The sequence below is a fragment of the Jaculus jaculus genome, chromosome 4, assembly GCF_020740685.1.
Source record: "Jaculus jaculus isolate mJacJac1 chromosome 4, mJacJac1.mat.Y.cur, whole genome shotgun sequence".
Taxonomy (NCBI): Eukaryota; Metazoa; Chordata; class Mammalia; order Rodentia; family Dipodidae; genus Jaculus; species Jaculus jaculus.
The window spans coordinates 36,809,029-36,836,339 of NC_059105.1; the positions used below are offsets into that span (position 1 = coordinate 36,809,029).

Sequence of the window (27,311 nt, forward strand, 5' to 3'; positions counted from 1 at the left end):
ATTGCTATGGTCCATCTGATGTTGGCTAAATGTCCACCCTCTGCTCATGCCATCATTTTCCCCTGCCATCATAGAACTTCCCCTCAAATCCATAAGCCAAAATAAACCTTTTTTCCCAAAAGCTGCTCTTAGTCAAGTGGTTTCTGCCAGCAATGCGAACCTGACAGTTACAGGGGGGAAACCAACTGCTCTGTAATCAGACTGGAGGCTCACTCTATGGAAGATAATAAATGCCTAGTCCTGAAAACCTAGTCAAAAGCCTATACTGAGGGAGATCATGAGCCTGAGGAGTGTAACACCTGCTACTGCATGGCAAAATACATATATTATGCTCACCAAACTGCCCTGTAAACACTTCTCTTAATGTTCATACCCATATTTTAATGCTACTCTTCTGGTTAGAGAAGCTTCTCTTTTTCAGACGGCAGTGACCTCTGGGATGACTCAAAAAACACCATAGTACTCAGAAGAAGTAGCAGAGGAATGCTCAGCACTGAAGCATCTCTATCACACTTTCCAAGGTTCAGGGTCCATTGTGGAAGAAGTGGCGGAAAGAATGTAAGGGCCAAAAGAAGGGTAGGACTGCTTACAACGTCCAGACAAATTGGCCTCAATATCTGTGATGGTGCAGTGCCTACCACTACCTTCACAAGACCCTCATAAGAGGAGGAAAAGATGATGACATCAAAATAAGAGAGAGGCTAATGGAGACAGGGAGGGGATACAATGGAGAGTGGATATGTGAAAGAGAAGGTAGGCAGGGAGGGAAATTAACATGGTTTATTGTCTATAAGTATGGAAGCTGTCAATTAAAAAAAAAAAAAAAGCAAGGGACCAAGTGTGGTGGTATACGCCTCCCTTTAATCCTAGCACTCGGAAGGTAGAGGTAGAAGGACTGCCAGGAGTTCAAAGCCACCCTGAGACAACATAGTATATTCCAGGTCAGCTTGAGCTATAGTGAGCCCATACCTGGGGGATGGGGGGGGAATAAAAAAACTTTCCTTCAACCAATGCTATGTTGTTTCCTTTACTGAATACAGGACCAGGAGAGACGGAAAGACTGTGCAACAATGGTAGACAACTCCAGGGTGCACTGCACAGCACACAAGCATAGGCAGGCAAATCGCACAGGAAGAATAGTGCAGATTGGCCCAGGGGCATACCAGCAGTGGCATCTAGGCTCTGAGAGGTGGAGTACAGATTGCAGCAGGGTCTACAACAGAGGCCAGGACTGTGGATGCCAGTACTCTGCCAGCACATAAAGTGAGTGAGATCAGCCGGGTGTGGTGGGGCATACCTTTAATCCCAGCACTTGTGAGACAGAGATAAGAGGATCGCTGTGAGTTCCAGGCCACCCTGAGACTACATAGTGAATTTCAGGTTGGCCTGAGCTAGAGTGAGAACCTACCCTGAAAAACCAAAAAGAAAAAAGATGGAGTGCCCTGAATCCAACAGAAAATAACCCATCAACCCTATTTCAACTTAGTGCCTCCTGAAAAGTACAAATACCTGTACTGAAAGAAAAAAAATGACTTCCAGTCAAGTTGGCAGCCTCCTAACCACACTTCAGCTCCTGGGAAGGTAGTGAGACCCAAGGAGATGAACCATCCCTTGCACTGCAGCCAAGGCCCAGGTGAAACCACAGAAGAATCAGGGAGACAAGCAACAGTGCTACTTCCATCATGAGCCTGACAGTTCACACCAGGGTGAAGGAGACAGACACTGAAGATACTCAGCACATACCAAAAAGGAAATCCAGAGGCTCCTGAGAGCTTTTCACTGAAGTAGCCGTAAAACATACCCACCACAGCTCATGAAGTTTTGCAGAAGAGGGGGCAGAAAACTTTAAGAGCCACAGGTCTGGATGACATACCCACAGGCACAGCCTCCCTCCCCAATGACTGCAGCTTTCACAAGTCAGAACCCACAACCCCATGGGGAATACCAGCAACCCCAATGAGGAGGGCCCTCAGCAGAATGGGGGCAGGGAGGAGGGAAATGATGGTACCCACACATGATGTGTCCATACAAAGTATATTCATAATAAAAAAATTAATTTTTTTAAAAAGGACAAGAATTAAAAATAAACAAATAAAATAAAAGGTTTTCCAGGTGTGGTGACACAAGCCTTTAATCCCATCACTTGCGGGGGGGGGGGCACAGGTAAGAAGATCACCAAGAGTTCAAGGCCACCCTTAGATCACATAGTGAGTTCCAGGTCAGCCTGGGCTAGGGTGAAACCCCACCTCAAAAAAACAAAAAAAAGGTTGGAGAGATGGGTTAGCGGTTAAGCACTTGCCTGTGAAGCCTAAGGACTCTGGTTCGAGGCTTGATTCCCCAGGACCCACATAAGCCAGACGCACAAGGTGACACATACGTCTGGAGTTCATTTGCAGTGGCTGGAGGCCCTGGCGCACCCATTCTCTCTCTCTTTCACTCTCTGCCTCTTTCTGTGTCACTCTCAAATAAATAAAGAAAAACAAACAAAAAAAAATTAGAACCCCCCCCAAAAAAGGTTCAACCAATGATTAACAGGAAAAAAATTAAAAAATCATGCAAAATATTAGAAATTCATACCTAGGAAACCAACAGAATCTTTCAAGTGTTAATTTTTATGATGCTTTAAAAAATATGGGGCTGATAGATTGTTATTAGAAAATTTTTAGTGCCAGGTATGTCAGTGAGCTGTTGGCCAGGGAGATCCCTGATGCCCCCAAAACATTACAGTCCATTGCCAAGGCCCTTGGTTTCCTACCAAGAATAGATGATAAAACCCTATTGCTGGAAACTTCACATACTTAGGCTGCAAGGCCACTGAGAAATCCTGCTAGAACTGAGCTGAAAAACCTCCTCCATGTAGACCAGCTGACAGAAAGCTGGAAAAAGCTATGCTGCATGCAGTTCAATGGGAGAGAGAGAAATCACCAGTGGGGATACTCAACAGTGGACACCGCAAGCCTTGTATTTGGCCAGCCAGGCCAAATGAGCCAACAGGTGCAATAGTGGCATGTCTGTTATGGGGAAAACCAACTGGTCTCTAATTTCACTGGAGGCCCACTCCATGGGAGGGAATATATCCCTGATACTGAAAACCTACAACAGAGGTAGTCATGAGCCCTAGGGGTGTAACATCTGCTGCTGTCGGGCTAAATATATATACTATGCTCACCAAACTGCCCAGTAAGCACTTCTTTTAATGTTCATACTCTTATATTAATGCTACTCTCACTTTTGGTTAAAGAACCTTCTCTTGTTGGGCGTGGTGGCTCATGCCTTTAATCCCAACACTCGGGAGGCAGAGGTAGGAAGATCGCCATGAGCTCAAGGCCACCCTGAGACTACAGAGTTAATTTCAGGTCAGCCTGGATCAGAGTGAGACCAAACCTCGGAAAAAAAAAAAAAAAAGAACCTTCTCTTTTCAGATGGCCTTGTGACCTTGGGATGACTCAGAAGGCACCATGGTGCTTAGAAGAAGTGACGAAGGAGTGCTCAGCACTGCAATATCTCTACCACACCTTCTAAGGCTCAGAGTTCATTGCAGAAGAGAAGGTGAAAAGAATGTAAGAGCCAAAAGAAGGGCAGGACTCCTACAATGTGCTCCTCCAGACACAAAATGGCCTAGATATCAATGAGTCACAGTGCCTGATAACTACCTACACAAGACCATAAGAGGAGGAAAAGATCATGACATCAAAATAAAAGAGGGACTGAGCCAGGCATGGTGGTGCATACCTTTAATCCCAGCACTCAGGAGGCAGAGGTAGGAGGATAGCCATGAGTTCAAGGCCACCCTGAGACTACAGAGTGATTCCAGGTCAGCCTGAGCTAGAGTAAGACCCTACCTCGAAAAAGCAAAAAGAAAAAAAATGGGGGGGACTGATTAAGATGGGGAAGGGATATGATGGAGAGTCAAGTTTCAAAGAGGAAAGTAGGGGGAGGGAGGGAATTGCCATGGGAAATTGTTTACAATTACAGAAGTTGTCAATAAATAATATATATATATATATATATATATATATATACACATATATATATATACATACATACACACACACATATACATATGGCTGGAAACATGGCTTAGCAGTTAAAGCACTTGCCTACAAATTGAAAGGACCAGGTTCAATTCCCCAGGACCTATATAAGCCAGGTGTACAAGGTGGCACATGCATCTGGAGTTTGCTTGCAGCAGCTGAAGGCCCTGGCATGCCCATTCTCTCTTTCTATCTACCTCTATCTCAAAGAAATAATATATGTGCATACATATAAAATAATATACATACATACATATATATATATAAACATATATATATATATATATATATATATATATATATATACACACACACACACACACACATGTGTAGAGTCCAAACTCCCCAACTAGCTAGAGGGAAGGAGTAGAAAGAATCATGAGGCCCCACCCTACCCTGAGAGCCTAATGGCAGCTAATGGATGCTGAGAAAAAGGGACATTTTCTTCAGTGGAGAAGTCACTGGACCCAATTCGGGTAGCCAATGTGGGTAGCATCTTACCCAGGTGACTATAGGTTTACATTAATGAAACTCAGTGGATTATCACAAAAAATAAATAAATAAATAAAGTAGGAAAGGAAGCAGCCAGAGTAGGAAGAGAATAAGAAAAGATAATGAAGACGGGCATGGTGGCCTTTAATCCCAGCACTCAGGAGGAAGAGGTCACCTTGAGTTCAAGGACACCCTGAGACTACATAGTGAATTCTAGGTCAGCCTGAGCTAGAGTGAAACTCTACCTAAAAAAAAGGTAATGGAAGGGTGACTTAAAAAGGAAAAGGAGGGCTGGAGAGATGGCTTAGCAGTTAAGCGCTTGCCTGTGAAGCCTAAGGACCCCAGTTTGAGGCTCGGTTCCCCAGATCCCACGTTAGCCAGATGCACAAGGGGGTGCATGCGTCTGGAGTTCGTTTGCAGAGGCTGGAAGCCCTGGCGCGCCCATTCTTTCTCCCTCCATCTGTCTTTCTCTCTGTGTCTGTCACTCTCAAATAAATAAATAAAATAAATTTTAAAAAAAGGAAAAGGGACTTCCGGTTAAGATGGCGGCGCAGGTACCAACCAAAGCAGCCTAGGGGGGAAAAAGACCAAAAAAACACAGCAAAATACACACTTTTACTAAAAAGTGAGGTGTATAGCAAATTGAGGCGGCAGCGGAGAAGTAGTAGAGTTATAGAGCATCCAGAGCCTGCACAGGCGGGAAAAGCGGCTCCGGCAGCTCGGCCAACCGCCCCAGCCGCGGCGCAGCAGAAAACCGCCAGACCAGCTCGAGCCACAGGAAAACCCAGGTGCGGGATTTTCCCCTCACACCGCACTCTCCGCAACTCGGGAAACATGAGGGGAGAGCGGCAGCGAGCAACGGAGGAGCAGACTGCGAGGTAGAAGAACACGTGGAACAGCAAGACAACCAGAGCAGCCGCGGCTCCCTCCCCTCCCCCACGGCCTGAACCCAGCTCCAGCAAACACAGCAGCGGCCCGGGACCGGGCAACGCCAACTTGGGCTGACAGCGGGACCCAAGCAGGAGCAGAGTTCGGCAGCAACTTCAAAATGAGATTAATCACTTAAATAGACCTATAACAAACATGGAGATCCGAACAGTTATCAATAATCTCCCAACTAAAAAAAGCCCAGGCCCGGATGGATTCACTGCTGAATTTTACCAGACTTTTAAGGAAGAGCTAACACCATTGTTTCTTAAGCTTTTCCAGGAAATAGAAAAGGAAGGAATTCTACCAAACTCCTTCTATGAGGCCAGCATCACCCTGATACCAAAACCAGGCAAAGATAGAACAAAAAAAGAAAATTACAGACCAATCTCCCTCATGAACATAGATGCAAAAATTCTCAACAAAATATTGGCAAACAGAATACAAGAGTATATCAAAAAGATCATTCACCCTGGCCAAGTAGGCTTTATCCCAGAGATGCAGGGATGGTTCAACATATGTAAATCTATAAATGTAATACATTACATAAACGGGTTGAAGGACAAAAATCACATGATCATCTCATTAGACGCAGAGAAAGCATTTGACAAAAATCCAACATCCCTTCATAATAAAAGTCCTCCAGAGACTGGGAATAGAAGGAACATATCTCAATATAATAAAGGCTATTTATGACAAGCCTACAGCCAACATATTACTAAATGGGGAAAAACTGGAAGCTTTTCCACTAAAATCAGGAACAAGACAAGGGTGTCCACTGTCCCCACTTCTATTTAATATAGTTTTGGAAGTCTTGGCCATAGCAATAAGGCAAGAGACACACATAAAAGGGATACAAATTGGAAAGGAAGAAATCAAGTTATCATTATTTGCAGATGACATGATTCTATACATAAAGGACCCCAAAGACTCTACTAGCAAGCTGTTAGAGCTGATCAAAACCTACAGCAATGTAGCAGGATACAAAATAAATACACAGAAATCAGTAGCCTTCATATATGCTAACAACAAACACACAGAGGATGAAATCAGAGAATCACTCCCATTCACAATTGCATCAAAAAAAATAAAATACCTTGGAATAAACCTAACCAAGGAAGTAAAGAATCTATACAATGAGAACTTTAAAACACTCAAGCGAGAAATTGCAGAAGACACTAGAAAGTGGAGAAACATCCCTTGTTCCTGGATTGGAAGAATCAATATCGTGAAAATGGCAATCTTACCTAAAGCAATCTACACATTTAATGCAATCCCTATCAAAATTCCAAAGGCTTTCTTCATGGAAATAGAAAAAACAATCCAAAAATTCATTTGGAATCACAAAAAACCTCGAATATCTAAAATAATACTGAGCAACAAAAAAGAGGCTGGGGGTATCACCATACCTGATTTTACCCTATACTACAGAGCCATAGTAACAAAAACAGCATGGTACTGGCACAAAAACAGACATGTAGATCAGTGGAACAGAATAGAGGACCCAGATGTAAGCCCAAGTAGCTATAGCCACCTGATATTCGATAAAAATGCCAAAAATACTCATTGGAGAAGAGACAGCCTCTTCAGCAAATGGTGTTTTGAAAACTGGATAAATATCTGCAGAAGGATGAAAATAGATTCTTCTCTCTCGCCATGCACAAGAATTAAGTCCAAATGGATTAAAGACCTTAACATCAGACCGGAAACTTTGAAACTGCTAGAGGAAAAAGTAGGGGAAACCCTTCAACATATTGGTCTTGGCAAAGACTTTCTGAATACAACCCCAATTGCTCAGGCAATAAAACCACAGATTAACCACTGGGACCTAATGAAATTACAAAGATTTTGCACCGCAAAGGACACAGTGAAATTATGAAATTTGCAGAAAAATGGATGGACCTGGAAAGTATTATACTAAGTCAGGTAACCCAGGCCTAGAAAGCCAAGCGCCACATGTTCTCTCTCATAGGTGGATCCTAGCTACAGATGACTGGGCTTCTGCGTGAGAATGAAAATACTTAGTAGCAGAGGCCAGTAAGTTGAAAAGGAGACATAAAGGGTGGAGAAAGGAAGGGAGGAGGATACTTAATAGGTTGATATTGTATATATGTAATTACAATGATTGTAATGGGGAGGTAATACGATGGAAAATGGAATTTCAAACGGGAAAGTGTGGGGGTGGGGAGGGAGGGAATTACCATGGGATATATTTTATAATCATGGAAAATGTTAATAAAAATTAAAAAAAAAAGGAAAAGGAATAATTTAAGACTACCTTTGCATGCTTAGATTTTTTAAAAAGACCAACAATGGCAGCACATTCTGGATGAGATGCCACAGTATCAGTACCTTCACTTTACTTGTTTTAGTACTAAAGCCTCTTTGCCGCAACTATGGAAATGCACTAATTGGAATACTGCCACCATGATCAAGATCACAAGAACTATGTCATTCAGGGATCAGCATACCAATGAACTACAAATATAATGCTGTCATGGTCAACTGCAGAGCTCTTTTCTTTCCAAACTGATCTGACAACAACAGAAACATTTCCTCTAAGATCAGGGGTCCACAATGAAAGCAATAATTTCGCCAGACGTAATGGCGCATGCCTTTAATCTCAGCACTTGGGAGGTAGAGGTAGGAGGATCACTGTGAGTTCGAGGCCACCCTGAGAATACATAGTGAATTCCTGGTCAGCCTGGGCTACAGCAAGATTCTACCTTGAAAAAGAAAAAAAAAAAAAAAAAAAGGCAGGGAGGTGGGCCTGGAGGGATTTAACAGTTAAGGCCTTTGCCTGCAAAGCCAAAGGACCCAGGTTCAATTCCCTAAGACCCACATAAGCCAGATGCACAAGCAGGCGCACACATCTGGAATTCATTTGCAGTGAGCTGGAGGCCCTGGCACACCCATTCATTCTTCCCTGCCCTTTCTCTGTCAAATAAATAAATAAAAATATTTCTTTAAAAAGCAATAATTTCCACTGCTCATTAATACAATCACTCAATATTTTTATATCTTCTAACTTAGCACAGATTCATCTTTGTAAAAGTGTATTCATTCTTTCAATGATACTGGCTGTAAGGACAGGACAGAATTCAATCCAAGGAGATGATGAACTGTCTCTGATAATGGTTCTTTTAAGTTCCAGCATTTATATGAAACAGTTATTGAAGTAGAAATGTAGAATTTTCCAGGTGAACACTAGCTCCTCTTTGTTTTCATTGCCAGGCTCTGCCTTTCTATTTGCTTCAAGGTTTTCATTCTGTTCTCCTGTTTTAGCCCCTCCTCTCTCCCTCTCTCTCTCAATGGGGGATACACATGCGCCATTACATACTAGTGTACAGGTCAGAGAACTACCTTGGACTGTTGGTCCTCCCCTTCTACCTTGTTTGCTAATGGGCCCAACTCTTGGGCCCAGTGAGCTTCTTGATCCTCCTGACTGTACGTCCAATTGCATTGCCACATTGGGATTACAAATGCTTGTGACAAACACAATTGCTTAGTGTGGGTGCTGAGTATCCAAACTCTGGTGGTAGGCTTACAGAGCAAGTGCCTTTAATCTCTTGAGACATCTCCCAGCATCAGTTTATCTTCTATCCAGTCTTCTCCCCCTCCCCAAATAAGCTACAGCAAAAGGAGTATTTCACAACATTACAGAGAACAGTGTTTCTTCTCCTTTGCTGTCATTTGGTTAAAAAAAAAAAAATTCCATTTTCATGTGGAAAATTATCCTGTGTAGGCTGACTCCCACTCCTCTTCCATCTTAAGGACAGCCACAGGAATACACAGATAACCCAAGCCAACCAAAAGACAGTGAACTGATTAAGGCAAATACTGCCTCAAGAGAAATCAATTAAGAGTTTTTTCCAGTGCCTTTTGAAAATATGTTTCTTAAGAATTACTATTTCAGCAAGGGTGGAACCCAAAAAAGTAACATATTCAGATGTTCCTTCAAAAGAATATGGTTAACACAGCAGTTTATTGACAGCAGCTACACTACATTAAATTTTAAAACCTCAAGTGTAACCAATCATAGATAATGAATATACAACCTAAATTTGTACACTTAACTAAAAACCAAATTAAGAAATTAATTAAATGTAGGACTAAATGAATAAAATATGTACAAATAACTAACTAAAAACAGTGACAACTATAAAACATAATTGAAAAAAAAAAGACTTAAAAAAGGAATGCTATCCCATGTTAATGAATCAGAAAACTAACTATAATTAAGACAGATATCCAGGGCTGGAGAGACGGCTTAGCGGTTGAGCGCTTGCCTGTGAAGCCTAAGGACCCCAGTTCGAGGCTCGGTACCCCAGGTCCCACGTTAACCAGATGCACAAGGGGGCGCATTCTGGAGTTCATCTGCAGTGGCTGGAAGCCCTGGCGCACCCATTCTCTCTCCCTCCCTCCTTCTTTTTCTCTGTGTCTGTCACTCTCAAATAAATAAATAAATAAATAAATTATAAAAAAAAACCAGATATTCAATCTTATCTACAGATATTTAACACAATAATAAAAATCCAGGAACTGGGCTGGAGAGACGGCTTAGTGATTAGGGTGCTTGCCTAGAAAGCCAAAGGACCCAGGTTCAATTTCCCAGTGCCCATGTAAAGGTGGAGTTTGTGGGCAGGAGGCCCTGGCACACCCATTCTCCCTGTATCTGCCTCTTTCTCTCACTTCCAAATCAATAAAAATAAAAATAACAGCAACTGTTTAAATCAATAAGGATCCTAAATTTCATTTGTGAGCTGGAGAGATGGTTCAGCGGTGAAGGCACTTGCCTGCAAAGCCTAAGGCCCCATGTTCTACTCTCCACATAACACATTATTCACACGCACAAAGTTGAGGCAAGCAAAAATCCGCATATGCCCACTAGGTAGTGCAAGCATCTGGAGTTTGAATTCTCTATCTCTCCTCTCTCATACTCTCTCTCTAAAAAAACTAAAATTAAAATAATTTCTTTAATTCATTTGTAAGCTTAAGGAATGTACCATGGCCAAAATAACCTTGAAAAAGGAGATCTTCTGCTCTGCAAGATCTCACAAATTTAAAGTTGTAAAAGTAATCAAGGGTCTAGGGAGATGCCTCAGTGATTAAGTTTTGTTTGCAAAGCTTGCCAGCTGGGGCTTAATTCACCAGCTTCCCATGTAAATTGGATGCAAAAAGTGGCACAAAAAACTTGGATTGTATTTGCAGTGGCAAGGAGCCTAGGTATGCTTGCAGGCGCACGCACGCAAAACAACCAATTTCTTTTGAAGTAATCACCTTTAATGACATAGGTTTAGACATGAAGAACAATAGAAGAGAATTAACAGTTCAGAAATAAAACCCTGTATTTATGATTAATTTCATTTATGTATATGTATGTTCATGTATGTATGTGGGTGCATATGTGTATAGAGACCAGAGGAAAACCTCTAGTGAAATCCTTCATCATCCATCTCCTTTGCTATGACCTCTTATTTGCACTGGGCTCACTAATTAGGCTAGACTGGTTGGTCAGTGAGCCTGAAGCCTCCTCCTACATCTGTGCTGAGGATGCTATTGCACAGCCACCACAGCTGGCATTTTCTAAAGGAACTGGGGATCAAATTCGGGACCTCAAGTACTCATCAACTGAGCCATCTCCCAAAGCCAATGGGTAAGTTTTTCACAGGAGTGTCAAGGTAATTCAACAAGGAAATAAATGGTGACAGGACAACTGAATATAGACAGACTGTGAGGCAGAAAGGACACATAGTATGGTCAAAAAACAAAACCAAAGTAGCTGGCATAGAGTGAATAAAAAGAGTAAAGGTGATGCGATCACGATTAGAAGACAGACCATCTGTGGTTTGCAAGCAAGTTTGGGGGGGGCTGCAGTATTATTTCAGCTTTATTGAGGTACAATGAATAAATAAAAAGTTCTAGCTGGCATAGAGTGAATAAGAGTAGAGAAGTATAACAGATGATGCGATCGTGATTAGAAGACAGACCATCTATGGTTTTCAAGCAAGTTTGGAGGGGCTGCAGTATTATTTCAGCTTTATTGAGATACAATGAATAAATAAAAAGTTCTATAGACGTAAGGATTCAATATGATTTTGAAGTGCAGGAACACAGACTAGCAGGTGCTGCTCCATGAATACTTGCCTTACATATACAAGAGCCTAGATTTGAACACAGAGATACCAACATGGTTTCATAGACAGACTATGAATAACTATCACACTTAAGCTAAGTTATATATCCATCATCTCATCTCATACAGTTAACTGGGGGGGGGGGGATTTAAGACCTACACTCCTAGACAATTTCAAGTATGTACATTATACATTAACTATAGTCCAATACCCATTGTTCAGTACATTAGGTCCCCAAAACTGATTAATTCAATAATTAAGTTAATGCCCCACCCCCACCAGCCATGGGCAGCTACCATTCTTCTCTGCTTCCAAGTTTGACATTTACAGATCCCACTCTAAGTCAGATGATACAGTATTTGTTTTTCTGTGTCTGGCTTATTCCCATTAGCATAATGTTCTCTAGGATCATCCATGGTGTTCCAAGCAGCAGGGTTTCCTTCTTTTTCAGTTGAGTAACATTCTTTGCATGTATGTATTTGTATCACCATTCTCTGCATTCATTCATTCATTGATGGATTTATTTTAATTATTTATTGAGGGAAATACAGAGCCAAGGAAAGGCACCAAGTAACCCAAGTGGAGGGCCTAGAAAAAAAAAATGGAAAGAAAAGAGGAAAGAAAGTTCAAGAAGCTCCTGTCATGTGGGGAGCTGGAGAGGATAAAGGAACCCATGCGAACAGTAAGGTCTAGATGGCCCTCCCAGCTGGGCTTGGACCTGGGCAGAGCCAGCCCAGGTCCAGCAGAGGGAAAAACTCACCCAAAGCTAGAAGTTCCCAACTGATCAGAGAATGTGCTCTCACTTTGCAAACATATTTATAGCTTTATAGTGGTAGGCTGTCTTCCGGCTCAGGTGAACCAGAGGAATGGCTGGTTGGTTAGGACTAGGGACTGTGTCAGAAAGAGGCTAGCCCTGTCACCAAGTGCCAGAGGCTGAACTTGACCAATCACCATTGTTATTGTTGTTATTGTTTTTCAAGGTAGGGTTTCACTCTAGTCCAGGCTGACTTAGAATTCACTATGTAGTCTCAGGGTGTTCCTCCTATCTCTGCCTCCAGAGTGCTAGCATTAAAGGCCTGCAACACCACACCCGGCTCCAATCACAACATTTAAATGCTATCAAAGACACTGGGGTGAGGGGGAGGGGGAGTCCTAGTTGGTTGTGGAAAAACAGGTCTAAAGAACTAGGCAAGAGATACGAAGTCAGATCCCCTAATGGGATTCTTAAGCTGTTTACACATTTACATATTATAAATGATGATAAAGTAAATATATGACTGTAGATATTTCTTCAAAATACTGTTTCATTTACCAGATCAACACCCAGAAGACAAATAAGTAAAATGTGGGCTGGAGTGATGGTTTAGTGGTTAAGGTGCTTGCCTACAAAGGCTAAGGACCAGGTTCAATTCCCCAGTACCCCCATGAGCCAGATGCACAAGGTGGTACATGTGCCTGTACTTCATTTGCAGTGGCCCTGACACACCCATTCTCTCTCTGTGTCTGCCTATCTGCCCCCCCACCCCGTCTCTTTCTCCGATAATAACCAAAAAAAAAAAGTTTTTTAAGTAAAAGGTATTGACACTGGGCTTGGTGGCATACACCTTTAATCCAGCACCTAGGAGCCTGAGGTAGAAGGATTTTAATCTTCTTGAAGTTCTTTTAAAAAGGCTGTTTTCAGACTGGAGATATGGCTTAGCAGTTAAAGTACATGGCTGCAAAGCCTAAGTACCCAGGTTCAATTCTCCAGGTCCCACGTAAGCCAGCTGCATATGGTGGCACATGCATCTGGAGTACGTTTGCAGCAGCTGGAGGCCCTGGCACACCCATTCTCTGTCTAGCTCTCTCCCTCTCTGTCTCTAATAAATAAATAAATAAATAACTTTTTTAAAAAGGACTGGGGCTGGAGAGATGGCTTAGCAGTTAAGGCATATGCCTGCGAAGCCTAAGGACCCAGGTTCGATTCTCCAGGTCCCACATAAACCAGATGAACAAGGTGGCACATGCATCTGGAGTTCATTAGCAATGGCTGGAGGCCCTGGCATCCTGGCATGCCCATTCTCATTCTCTATCTCTTTCTCTGTCTCTAATAAATAAATAAAATGTTTTTTAAAAAGGACTGTTTTCTTAATTTTTCAAATAGTTTGTTTTATGTATGTGTGTGTGTGTATGTGTGTGTGTATGTATACATACAGCCTTAACCACTAATATATATATATATATTATAATATATATATATTACAGTTGATATCTATAGATTGACTTGTATCCTGCAACTTTACTTCATTGAAATTTAGTAGTTCTAAAATTTTTTCTTTTAAATATTTACTTATTTACATGTTTTTGAGAGAAAGAATGAGAATGAACATGGGCACATCAGGGTCGCTTGCCACTATTAATATCCTCCAGATGCATGTACCTTTTTGTACATCTGGCTTTACATGAGTACTGGGGAATTAAACCCAGGCCAGTGGGCTTTGCAAGCAAGCACCTTTATCCACTGAGCCATCTCCCCAACTCTCTAACAGTTTTTTGATGGAGTCTTTATGATTTGCCATATATACTTTCTGTCCTAGGTTCCACAAAAAAAAAAAAAAATTATCATGTTCTCTGCAAAGACAAAACGTCTTCCTTTCACTGTATGAATGCCTTTCAATTCTCTTTTCATCCTAATTTCTAGTACTTTGTTACAGTGCTTTTTTTTTTTAATAAAACTATGAGACTAAGGACCTTCTCTTGTTTCTGATCATAAAGAAAAAGCTTGAGCCGGGCATGGTAGTGCATGCCTTTAATCCCAGCACTCAGGAGGCAAAGGTAGGAGGATTGCTATGAGTTCAAGGCCAACCTGAGACGACACAGTGAAGTCCAGGTCAGCCTGAGCTAGACACCCTACCTCGAAAAACCAAACAACAACAACAAAAAAAAGCTTTCAGGAGCTCGAGAGATGGCTTAGCAGTTAATGCGCTTGCCTGCAAAGCCTAAAGATTCAGATTCAACTCCCCAGTACCCACATAAGCTGGATGCACAAAGTGGTGCATGCATCTGGAGTTTGTTCAAAGTGGTTGGAGGCCCTAGCCCATCATTCTCTATCTGCCACTTTCTCTCTGTATCTCTCTCAAATAAATTTTAAAAAAAATAAAATAATTTTTTTAGAGAGAATTGGCACCAGGGCCTCAGCCACTGCAATTGAACACCAGATACTTGTGCCACCTAGTGGACATGTGCAACCTTGTACTTGCCTCACCTACATGCGTCTGGCATATCTGGGATCTGGAGAGTCGAACAGTCATTAGGTTTCACAGGCAAATGTCTTAAATGATAAGCCATCTCTCTAGCCCATAAAAATAAAATATTTTATTGTGTTCTTTGCAGTGCAAAATCTTTGTAATTTCATGAGGTCCCAGTGATTAATCTGTGGTTTTATTGCCTGAGCAATTGGGGTTGTATTCAGAAAGTCTTTGCCAAGACCAATATGGTGAAGGGTTTCCCCTACTTTTTCCTCTAGCAGTTTCAAAGTTTCCGGTCTGATGTTAAGGTCTTTAATCCATTTGGACTTAATTCTTGTGCATGGCGAGAGAGAAGAATCTATTTTCATCCTTCTGCAGATATTTATCCAGTTTTCAAAACACCATTTGCTGAAGAGGCTGTCTCTTCTCCAATGAGTATTTTTGGCATTTTTATCGAATACCAGGTGGCTATAGCTACTTGGGCTTACATCTGAGTCCTCTACTCTGTTCCACTGATCTACATATCTGTCTGGGACCTCATGAAATTACAAAGATTTTGCTCTGCAAAGGACACAGTGAAAAAAGCAAAGAGGCAACCTACAGAATGGGAAAATATCTTCGCCAGCTATATATCTGATAGAGGATTAATATCTAGGATATACAAAGAACTCAAAAAGTTAAATAATAAGGAATCAAACAAGCCAATCAAAAAATGGGCTATGGAGCTAAATAGAGAGTTCTCAAAGGAAGAAATACGAGTGGCATATAAGCATCTTAAAAAATGTTCTACGTCACTAGTCATCAGGGAAATGCAGATTAAAACTACATTGAGATTCCATCTCACTCCTGTCAGATTGGCCACCATCATGAAAACAAATGATCATAAATGTTGGCAGGGATGTGGAAAAAAAGGAACCCTTCTGCACTGCTGGTGGGAATGCAATCTGGTCCAGCCATTGTGGAAAACAGTGTGGAGGTTCCTAAAACAGCTAGAGATTGATCTACCATATGACCCAGCTATAGCACTCCTAGGCATATATCCAAAGGACTCATCTCATTTCCTTAGAAGTACGTGCTCAACCATGTTTATTGCTGCTCAATTTATAATAGCTGGGAAATGGAACCAGCCTAGATGTCCCTCAACAGATAAGTGGATAATGAAGATGTGGCACATTTATACAATGGAGTTCTACTCAGTGGTAAAGAAAAATGAAGTTATGAAATTTGCAGAAAAATGGATGGACCTGGAAAGTATTATACTAAGTGAGGTAACCCAGGCCCAGAAAGCCAAGCGCCACATGTTCTCTCTCATAGGTGGATCCTAGCTACAGATGACTGGGCTTCTGCGTGAGAATGAAAATACTTAGTAGCAGAGGCCAGTAAGTTGAAAAGGAGACATAAAGGGTGGAGAAAGGAAGGGAGGAGGATACTTAATAGGTTGATATTGTATATATGTAATTACAATGATTGTAATGGGGAGGTAATATGATTGAGAATGGAATTTCAAACGGGAAAGTGTGGGGGTGGGGAGGGAGGGAATTACCATGGGATATATTTTATAATCATGGAAAATGTTAATAAAAATTTAAAAAAAAAAAAATGAGAACAGGTGCACCAAGGCCCCCTTACTGCTGCAAATGAACTCCAGATGCATGTGCTACTTTGTGCATCTGGTTTTAAATGGGTGGCCGGGGAATCTAACTTGGGCTGGAAGGTTTTGCAAGCAAATGCCTTTAACTACTGAGACATTTCCCAGCCCGGTAGTTTTAAAATATTTTTATTTATTCATTTATTTGACAGACAAAGAGGGAGAGAGAGTGAGAGAATGGGCACTCCAGGGCATCCAACCACTGCAAACGAACTCCAGATGCATGTGCTACCATGTGCATCTGGCTTATGTGGGGCCTGGAGAATCAAACCTGGGTTCTTAGGCTTTGCTGGCATGCACCTTAACTACTAAGCTCTCTCTCCAGCCCTCTACCTCCTATCTCCTAGTACCCACATATAAGCCAGGTGCATATGCTAGCACAGACATCTGGAACTCGACTGCAATGGCTAGAGGCCCTGGCATACCCATTCTCTCTCTCAGATAAAATACTTTTTAAAAAAGAGAATGCAGGGCTGGAGAGATGGCTTAGCGGTTAGGCGCTTGCCTGTGAAGCCTAAGGACCCCAGTTCAAGGCTCGGTTCCCCAGTTCCCACGTTAGCCAGATGCACAAGGGGGCGCACGCGTCTGGAGTTCGTTTGCAGAGGCTGGAAGCCCTGGCGCGCCCAATCTCTCTCTCTCCCTCTCTCTGTCTTTCTCTCTGTGTCTGTCGCTCTCAAATAAATAAATTAAAAAAAAAAAAAAGAATGCAGAGCTGGAGAGATGGCTTAGCAGTTAAGCACTTGCCTATGAAGCCTAAAGACCCTGGTTTGAGGCTAGATATCTCAGTACCCATATAAGCCAGATGTACAAGGTGGCACATGTGTCTGGAGTTCGTCTACAGTGGCTGAAGGCCCTGGTGCACCCATTCTCTATCCATCTGCCTCTTTCTCTGTCTGTTGCTCTCAAATAAATAAACAAACTTTTTTTAAAAAAAAAAAAAAAGGAGACATAAAGGGTAAAGAAAGGAAGGGAGGAGGGTACTTAATAGGTTGATATTGTATATATGTAATTACAATGATTGTAATGGGGAGGTAATATGATGGAGAATGGAATTTCAAATAGGAAAGTGTGGGGGTGGGGAGGGAGGGAATTACCATGGGATATATTTTATAATCATGGAAAATGTTAATAAAAATTTTTTTTAAATAATAAAAAAATTTTAAAAAGATAAAATACTTTAAAGTATTTTATTTTTATTTATTTGACACAGAACGAGGGTGAGTGAGAAAACGGGCATACCAAGGCTTCCAGCCATTGCAAACAAACCCAGACACATATACCTCCTTGTGCATTTGGCTAACATGGGTTGTGGGGAATTGAACCTGGGTCCCTTTGGCTTTGCAGGCAAATGCCTTAACCACTAAGCCATCCCTTCTCCAGCCCAAAATAAAATATTTTTTTTTAATTTTTAAAAGGCTTTCTGCTTTTCATGGTTGAGCACAATGTTAGCCACATGGAATGTCATACATGAACATTAGGACATCACCAACAGGCTACAAAGATGTCTGAGTGGTTGAAGGTCTTGCCTGCATTGCCTAATGACCTGGGTTCAATTCCCCAAGACTCCCCTAAAGCCAGATGCACAAAATGGAGTTTACAGTGGCAGGAGGCCCTGTACCACCCGTACTCATTCACTGCCATTCATTTATATTCTTTCTCTGTTCCTCTCCCCCACCCTTGTAAATAAATAAAATGTTTTTTAAAAGACATCACAAACATCAATCCCACCAGCTCTGATCAAAACACCTAGTAATGGCCAGATGTAGTAGTGCACACCTTTAGTCTCAGCACTTGAAAGGCTGAGGTGGGAGGATTGCCCTAAATTTGACGCCAACCTGGAGCTAAAGAGTGAGTACCAAGTTAACCTGGGCTAGACTGAGACCCTGTGGGGGAGGAGGTTGGAGGGAGCTAGATAAAACCAAATGTTGACAAGGATGGAGGAAAACTGAAATTTTTGCTGGTGTGAATACAAACTACCACCAAAGAAAGAATTTAGCAGTTTCTATAAAATTAGACATATAGATGGGTCATGTGATTCAGTAATCCCTGTTATCTCAAAGTAAAAGAAAAGCAAAGCGTAAGACTCACCTAAGCCCTTGTTAGATGCACAAACTGTACTCACACATGAGTAGCAAAAGATGCAGTTCTTTTACACCACTAACACAAAAGGAACCAGATTACAAAGTGAGTTATACTGCTAAGGAGTCAAGGCTGACTTTTTTTTTTTTTTGGTTTTTCCAGGTAGGGTCTCACTCTAGCCCAGGCTGACCTGGAATTCACTATGGAGTCTCAGGGTAGCCTCGAACTCATGGCAATCCTCCTACCTCTGCCACCTGAGTGCTGGGATTAAAGGCGCGAGCCACCATGCCCGGGGTTGCTGACATTTTATAGCCCACAGCTATGCCCTAAAAAGTACAGCAAAAGTCTCATTTTGCCAAGCACAGTGTTACAGCCCTGGGGCTGGAGAGATGGTTGAGCGGTTAAGGCGCCTGTCTGCAAAGCCAATGGCTTTCCATTCCAATTAGAGAGTGGTTGATTTCCCCCATAACAGGCATGCACTATTGCCCTTGTTGGCTTATCTGGCCTGGCTGGCCAAATATAAGGCTTGTAGTGACCACTGTTGAGTGTCTCTATTGATGATTTCCCTCTTTCCCACTGAACTGCGTGCAGCATGGCTTATTTCAACCACTCTCTAATTGGAATGGAAGCCTGCTCCATAGGAGGAAATACATGCCTGATACTGAAAACCTATGACGGGGTAGTCATGAGCCCTAGGGGTGTAACATCTGCTGGTGTCTGGCTAAATGTATATACTGTGCTCACAAAACTGCCCAGTAAGCACTTCTCTTAATGTTCATACCCATATATTAATGCTACTCTCACTTTTGGTTACAGAACCTTCTCTTTTCAGATGGCCTTGTGACCTTGGGATGACTCAGAAGGCACCATGATGCTCAGAAGTGAGAAAGGAGTGCTCAGCACTGAAACGTCTCTATCACACCTTCCAAGGCTCAGGGTCCATTGCAGAAGAGCTGGCAGAAAGAATGAAAGAGCCAAAGGAAGGGTAGGACTCCTTACAATGTGCTCCTCCAGACACAAAATGGCCTGGATATCCATGACCTCACAGTGCCTGACACTATCTACACAAGACCATCATAACAGGAGGGAAAAGATGATGACATCAAAATAAAAGAGACTGATTGAGAGGGGAAAAGAGGAAAGTGGAAGAGGGAGGGAATTACCATGGGTTATTGCCTATAATTATAGAAGATGTCAGTAAAAAAAATTTAAAAAGATTGGGGCTGGAGAGATGGCATAGTGGTTAAGCGCTTGCCTGTGAAGCCTGAGGACCCTGGTTCTAGGCTCGGTTCCCCAGGACCCACGTTAGCCAGATGCACAAGGGGGCGCATGCATCAGGTGTTCGTTTGCAGTGGCTGGAGGCCCTGGCGCGCCCATTCTCCTTCTCTCTTTCCCTCTTTCTCTGTCTGTTACTATCAAATAAATAAATAAACAAAAAATTAAAAAAAAAATTTAAAAAGATTAGCCATCACATGGGCTGGAGAGATGGCTTAGTGGTTAAGGCACTTGCCTGCAAAGCCAAAGGATCCAGGTTCAACTCCCCAGGACCCACATAAGCCAGATGCACAAGGAGATGCAGGCATCTGGAGTTCATTTGCAGTAGTTGGAGTCCCAGACATGCCCATATTCATATTGTCTCTCTTTCTCTCTACCTATTTCTCTCTCTCTCAAATAAATAAATATTTAAAAATTATAGAAAATGTTAATAAAAATTTAATTTAAAAAAAACTATAAAAAGATTAGCCATCACAGAAAAAAAAAAAAATGGAGGCTTGCTGGAAGAAGTATGTCACTGGGGCAAACTTTATGGTTTTATAGCCCAGTCTCATTTCTTATTTGTTCAAGGAACATCAAAAAAGAATGAACAGAAAGAATGGAGGAGCCAGAGGCTGAAAGGGAGTGTTGTGAAACACCATCTTCTGGACACAACATGATGACTGTACTCATGAACTCACAACATTTGTGGTTCCCTGAACAAGATTGAACCTGTCAACATTCCATCATGGATGAGAAGGGGATCATGGGGACCCATCCCTTGAAAGAAACTATTGTCAGTTAATGCTTGCTGGGGGACAGGGAGTCATAATCTTCAGTAATTTAGCTACTGACAAATTGGCCATGTTCCAATAAATGACCACCTCCCACCCACCATCATGTAAACAACCCTAATTAAACCCAGGTCTCAAAAAAAAAAGCATGAAAGAGGCTGGAAAGATGGTCTAAAGGTTACAGTACTTCCTTGCAAGCCTAACTGGTCCAGGTTAAAATCCCCAATACCCACGTGAAGTCAGACGCACAAAGTAGAACATGCATCTGGTGTTTATTTGCAGTGGCAAGAGGTCCTAGAGCATCTATTCTTTCTCCCTCTCTCAATCTCTCTTTTGCTGTTTGCAATAATAATAAATTAGGGGCTGGTGGGATGGCTCAGCAGTTAAAACACTTGCCTGGGAAGGCTAAACCCAGGTTCGATTCCCTAGTACCTACATAAGCCAGATGCACAAGGTGGCACATGCATCTGGAGTTTGTTTACAGTGAACAGAGGCCTGGTACACCCATTCTCTATCTTCCTCTTTCTCTCTCTCTCTCTTTCAAATAAATAATTTAAAACTACTTAAGCCGGGCGTGGTGGCACATGCCTTTAATCCCAGCACTCAGGAGGCAGAGGTGGGAGGATCGCTGTGAGTTCAAGGCCACCCTGAGACTACATAGTGAGTTCCAGATCAGCCTGGACTAGAGTGAGACCCTACCTTGAAAAACCAATAAAAATAAAAATAAAAAATTAATACTACTTAAATCTTTTTTCATTTTAGTAATTGCTTATATGAAATTGATACACTGTAATTATGTTTTATCACCTTATAAACTTTTCATGCAGGCTTTATTTAATTCTGGAAGTATCCTGGTTGATTAAAGAGAAAAAAAAAAAGAAAGCTATTAGTGACATGTTAAATATATACCTTTTCCAGAAAAAAAAAATTCAAAGTAAATTCTTTTTTCAAAGTAAATTCATTATATGGAGGATTCTGCTCTTAATGTGAGCCATAGACAATAGGATTTACTACCTATCTATGTAAAATTACCATTACAATCACTTACAAAAAGCAGTGGCTTTTTTTTTTTAAGTTTTTCAAAGTAGGGTTTCACTCTAGCCCATACTGACCTTGGATTTACTCTATAATCTCAGGATGGGCTCAAACTCACAGCAATCCTCCTACCTCTGCTTCCTGAGTGCTGGAATTAAAGGTATATAACATCATGCCCTACACTTTCTTTTTAGTTTATTGTATATAGGATTATGTATGTGTGTGCAGGCACAAATGCTGGCATGCATACGGAGGTCAGAGGGCTATGTTCAGGTCAGCTGAGAAGGATTTCTCATTGTTCACTTCTCTGTTTGACAGCTTTAGGGAAATTCTCCTGTCTCTACCTCTCTTCTCCCCACCATAGTTACTCTAGGATTACAGAAGTCTGCCACAACTGTTTTTGTTTGTTTTTACATGGGGTCTGGAGATTTGAACTCAGGTATCCAGAGTTGCATGGCAAGTACTTTATTCATTAAACTATCTCCCCAGCCCCAGTAACTTTCTTTTATCTAACAAAATAAAAATATAAATATGAATGAATTGGGGTTTTTTATTTACTTCAGAAAAGAAAAGTAACAAATATACAGTATTTAAAATATTAGAGTACCTCATAAAATTATACATACATACATACATGCATTAATAAAAATTAGGCTGGGAATGTTGCTCAGTTGGTAGAGTGCTTGTCTAGTAAGCCCTGGGCTTGATAACACCACATAAAGCTGGGCTTCAGAAACAGCCTGATGCATCTAGCAGACATCCTGGATCAACCACCTCAATTCAGCTTTCTACCATGAAGGAATTTTGAACGATTTTTCCTTTTTGTTTTGAAAAACAGACAGACAACTGGGGGGGGGGGGACTGGGCTTGATGGCCCACACCTGTAATCCCAGCACAGGAAAGGTAGAGGCAGGGGATCAGAAATTCAAGGTCATCTGCTGCTACATAGTAATTTAAGAGGCCAGCCTGGGACAGATAAGACTGTCAATGACAACAAAAAAAAAAGAAAGGTCTTACACATTTTTGCTATAAAAAAGTCTACTAATTACTAAGAACTTTTTACCAGTAAGAAATAAAAGCAAGCCAAGTATGGTGGTACACACCTGTAACCTCAGCATTTAAGGAGGCAAAAACAGGATTAATTCAAGACTGCAGCCTACTTGAGTTGCATAGTGAAACCCTGTCTCAAGAAACAGCAACAAAAATCAACCCAATGAAATATTAATTTTTATCATATTTCAGAAAAATAATTAGGTCTATCATTCTTCCTAAAAATTGATATAATAAAACTGTCTGAATTTCTATTAAAGACAACTTTTAAATTTCTAATGTTAGCTGGGTATGGTAGCTTATGCCCTTAATCACAATGAGGAGTAAGATAACCATGAGTTCAACGCCAACCTGGGCTACAGAGTGAATTCCAGGTCAGCCTAGGCTAGAAGGATCCCCTGCTTCAAAAAAAAAAAAAAAAAAAAAAAGCCGGGCATGGTGGTGCACGCCTTTAATCCCAGCACTTGGGAGGCAGAGGTAGGAGGATCGCCATGAGTTCGAGGCCACCCTGAGACTACATAGTGAATTCCAGGTCAGCCTGGGCTAGAGTGAGACCCTACCTGAAAAAAACAAACAAAAAAAAATTCCAGGGCTGGAGAGATGACTTAGCAGGTAAGGCATTTACTTGCCTGCAAAGGCAAAGGACCCAGGTTCAATTCCCCAAGACCCATGTAAGCCAAGTGCACAGATGGCACGTGTCTGAAGTTCATTTGCACTGGCTAAAAGGCCCCAGCATGTTCATATTCTCCTTCTCTCCTTCTTGCCTCTATCTCAAATAAATAAGTAAAATAAACTGGGCATGGTAGCACATGCCTTTAATCCCAGCACTCAGAAGGGAGAAGTAGGAGGATCGCCATGAGATGGAGGCCACCCTGAAACTACAGTGAATTCCAGGTCAGCCTGGGCTACAGTGAAACACTACCTCGAAAAACCAAATTAATTAATTAATTTTTTTTTAATTCCAATGTAACCCCATTAGTAAATTCTGTGTGCATATTTATATAAGCATCTGGACACTTTACATACCCACTGGAATTCCTTGAAGGATAATTTTCTAAAACAAAACAAGCGTTTTTTTGTTGTTATTGTTTGTTTTGGTTTTAGTTTTTTTGAGGTAGGGCCTCACTCTAGCCCAGGTTAACCTGAATTCACTATGTAGTCTCAGGCTGGCCTCAAACATAAGCAATCCTCGTACCTCTGCCTCCCAAATACTGGGATTAAAGGCATGCATCACCATACCTGGCCTAAATATTTAATAGAAAACAAGTGTTTTCAAAGAAAGATAATCATTTCCCTCCCTTTTCTCAATTTTAACACTAAATATGTACAGTGAAATTAGTATCGTATTTACCTTCTTTTTATATTCATAGGTATAAACCCAGATACTTAACACTGAGCACAAACAAATATAATCAGCAGATTTCACTTTTTTCTGCATTAAGGCAAAAGTTACATTTCAATACAATAAAATCAGTTTGGAGCTGGGCATGGTGGCACATGCCTTTAATCCTAGCATGCGGGAGGCAGAGCCAAGAGCATCACAGTGAGTTTGAGGACACCCTGAGAATACAGAGTGAATTCCAAGTCAGCCTGGACTAGAGTGAAACCCTATCTCGAAAAAAAAAAAATCAGCAAAATGTAGCTAAAGGCTAAGACATAATGCTATAAAAAGCTTAAACAGCCTATTTGATCATTAATCCTGTCAATTAACTTCCATGTATTGCAGGGTCACAGACAGTATTAAAATCCCTGCTGGTCAGTTTGGCCACAAGAAGAGCTAGTCAAATGTTCAAGCTGATTCAGCACAAATCTGCTATCACCATTCTCAATCAATGTCACTACAAACCAATAATGTAAGCATTATCATCCTGGGAAGGTACAGCCATAATAGACACAGTGATTCCTAAAATAAATTATAACTTATAAAATAAAAATGCAAAATCTACTTCAGATGCTACACTGAAGATAATTCAAAATTAAAATTTATTTCTAGGGCTGGAGAGATGGCTTAGCGGTTAGGCACTTGCCTGTGAAGCCTAAGGACCCCGGTTCGAGGCTCGGTTCCCCAGGTCCCACGTTAGCCAGATGCACAAGGGGGCGCATGCGTCTGGAGTTCGTTTGCAGAGGCTGGAAGCCCTGGTGCGCCCATTCTCTCTCTCTCCCTCTATCTGTCTTTCTCTCTGTGTCTGTCACTCTCAAATAAATAAATAATTTTTTTAATTAAAATCTATTTCTATAAAATCACTATTTGTACTTTAAATTTTAAGCAAGCACCCTTAAACACAAAGCCATCTCTCTGGACCGATACTTTAAACTTTAAAATCCCACAGGCTGGAGGGATGGCTTAGCAGTTAAGGCTTGCTTGTGAAGCCGAAAGACCCTGGTTGGAAACTCCATTCTCCAGGACTCACGTTAAGCAGATTCACAAGGGGGCGCACGTGTCTGGAGTTCATCTGCAGTGGCTAGAGGCCCTGGTGTGCCCATTCTCTATATGCTTCTTTGCCGCTCTCAAACAAAAATTTAAAATCCCAACATACACTTGGCTGGAGGTATATCTCAATGGTAGAGTAGATGCTCAGCATACGTAAGGCCCTAGGTTCAATCCCCACCCACAAAAATAATAAACCTGTCAACATACTAAATATTGACTCCCACTGTTAATTGCCAAAATAGATATTGATGGCAGTAACACTTTTTTAACTGGAATAATGCATAAAACATAAGACATCTCTACCTCCAAATTATAGTAACATTCATCTTCCAAAGACAAATTTCTTGTTTATTACTTATTGGCAACAATTGCAATCCTATCACTTTCCCATCCCCCATTTCCTTTTATATACTCTCCCAAAATGTGCTGCACTGCCCGGTGCAATGGAATTAGCACTTCAGTCTTTAAGGTTTAGCCCCTCCTTAGAGACTGTGAATACTCTGAGGGTAGTATAGCTTTCTCCAGTCCTTCCCACCCACAATCCTACTTTACTACAGAATATAAATTAACTATTTTTGGCTTGTCCCTCTTTATCCACCAGGGAGTAGGCTCTAGGATCCACTCAAGATAAATAAAATGGTATAGTGTTTGCATGCTCCCCTATACTTTAAATCTCTAGATCACCTACAATATCTAGTAAAATATAAATGACATGCAAATAGTTATACTGTAGGACAGAAGGTCTGTACATAGTTAGCATCAAAGCAATTTTTCAAATTATCCGTTTTCAATTCACCAATGTGAACCCTACAACTGGGAGGGCTGACTGTATATAATATTAATTTGCTCACAGATTAGTCTCTTGAACTAACTACACTATAAAACTCTGAAGACTTAGGTGTGTACCATCAACCTTTGACACAGTTCTCAGCCACAGAAGAGTTTAGTAAAAACTGAGCAACTGAAGCTTTGAATCTCTCCCACACAGCTTACAAATAGGGACATTTTTGTTTTTGTTTTTTTACATTACCCTTTGACCCAAGGCACATTCTTTTTCTACTGAACTACACTTTCAATGGCCTCTCTGGAGGGAAAAAAATGGATTATATCTGATCCATTCTCCAATACAAATGTTCACTACAGAATGTGGAGTTCAGTGCATGTCTAATCAAATAAAACCTAATGACATTATCCTTGATTAAATATGTGGTCCTGACAAAATTTATGAACCTACAAATTATATCATCTATTATTTTAATTCATACTAAGGTTTAAGGATGCTTTTCAAGATAGCTGGTACTAAGAAGGGTACCTAAAGAGATGGGAATAGAAACAAAAAAAAAAAAAGAAAGACCATTAACAAGTAATTTAACATACTGCTTCTATTTCCACCTTAAGCCAAAGAGCATTTAAATGGGAACGGGGGATGGGGAGGGAATGGAAGGAGATCCTATATAATTCAATATAAGCCACAAGGAAAACAAAAAGATGCTGGATTTGCAAACTGCCCGTTTTAATCTGCTTTCCTTTCAGGTAATTTTTAAAGAATTTTTTTTTAATCCATTGCTTCATCCAGGACCAGCTGATTCTCATCTCATCGATATTCTCTCTCTCCCCACCGGCCTACACACACACACACACACACACACACACACACACACACCCTCCCCCCCGACTCTCTCTCTCTCTCTCTCTCTCTCTCTCTCTCTCTCTCTCTCTCTCTCTCTCTCACTGCCGCTATGAGCCCCAGTGCCAAACCATCATGGGGAGGAGAAGATAATTAAAAATGAGAAAAAAAGAAAGCCATGCGCTTCATTTTTTTTATTCTCCCTGAAAAACAGTCTCTGTTCTTTTTCACACAGAGAGATAGGGAAAAAAAGCCCTATTCTAACAGGGCTGGGAAGGGAAAGCGGCGCGTGATGAGGCAGCTTCCCCTTGCCACAGGGAGAGAGCCATGGCATCAACTTGCAACGAGGCACAACCGCTCCTTCCTCCCCCCCTAAATTTAATCAGTTAAGTTCATGAAGGTTAAGATGCATTTCTGTTTTGGATCAGGTTGTCTTTGTCGAGAAGCGGGTGTTCGCGGCACTGCTGCCCCCCCAACCCCCGCAGCCCCCGTCCCGGCACTGGCCCGACCCTGGAAGAATCCGGGCCGGGGATGCACCAGGGCCGGGGCGCCCAGCCCCGCGCTCGCCGGAGGATT

At 41.5% G+C, this 27,311-nt stretch overlaps 1 protein-coding gene across 24 annotated transcripts in view; it reads right to left on the reverse strand.

Annotated features, from left to right (window-relative positions):
* Window positions 1-27,311, reverse strand: part of Abi2 (abl interactor 2) — a 128,710-nt gene that overhangs the window by 100,911 nt on the left and 488 nt on the right. The window lies entirely within an intron of this gene.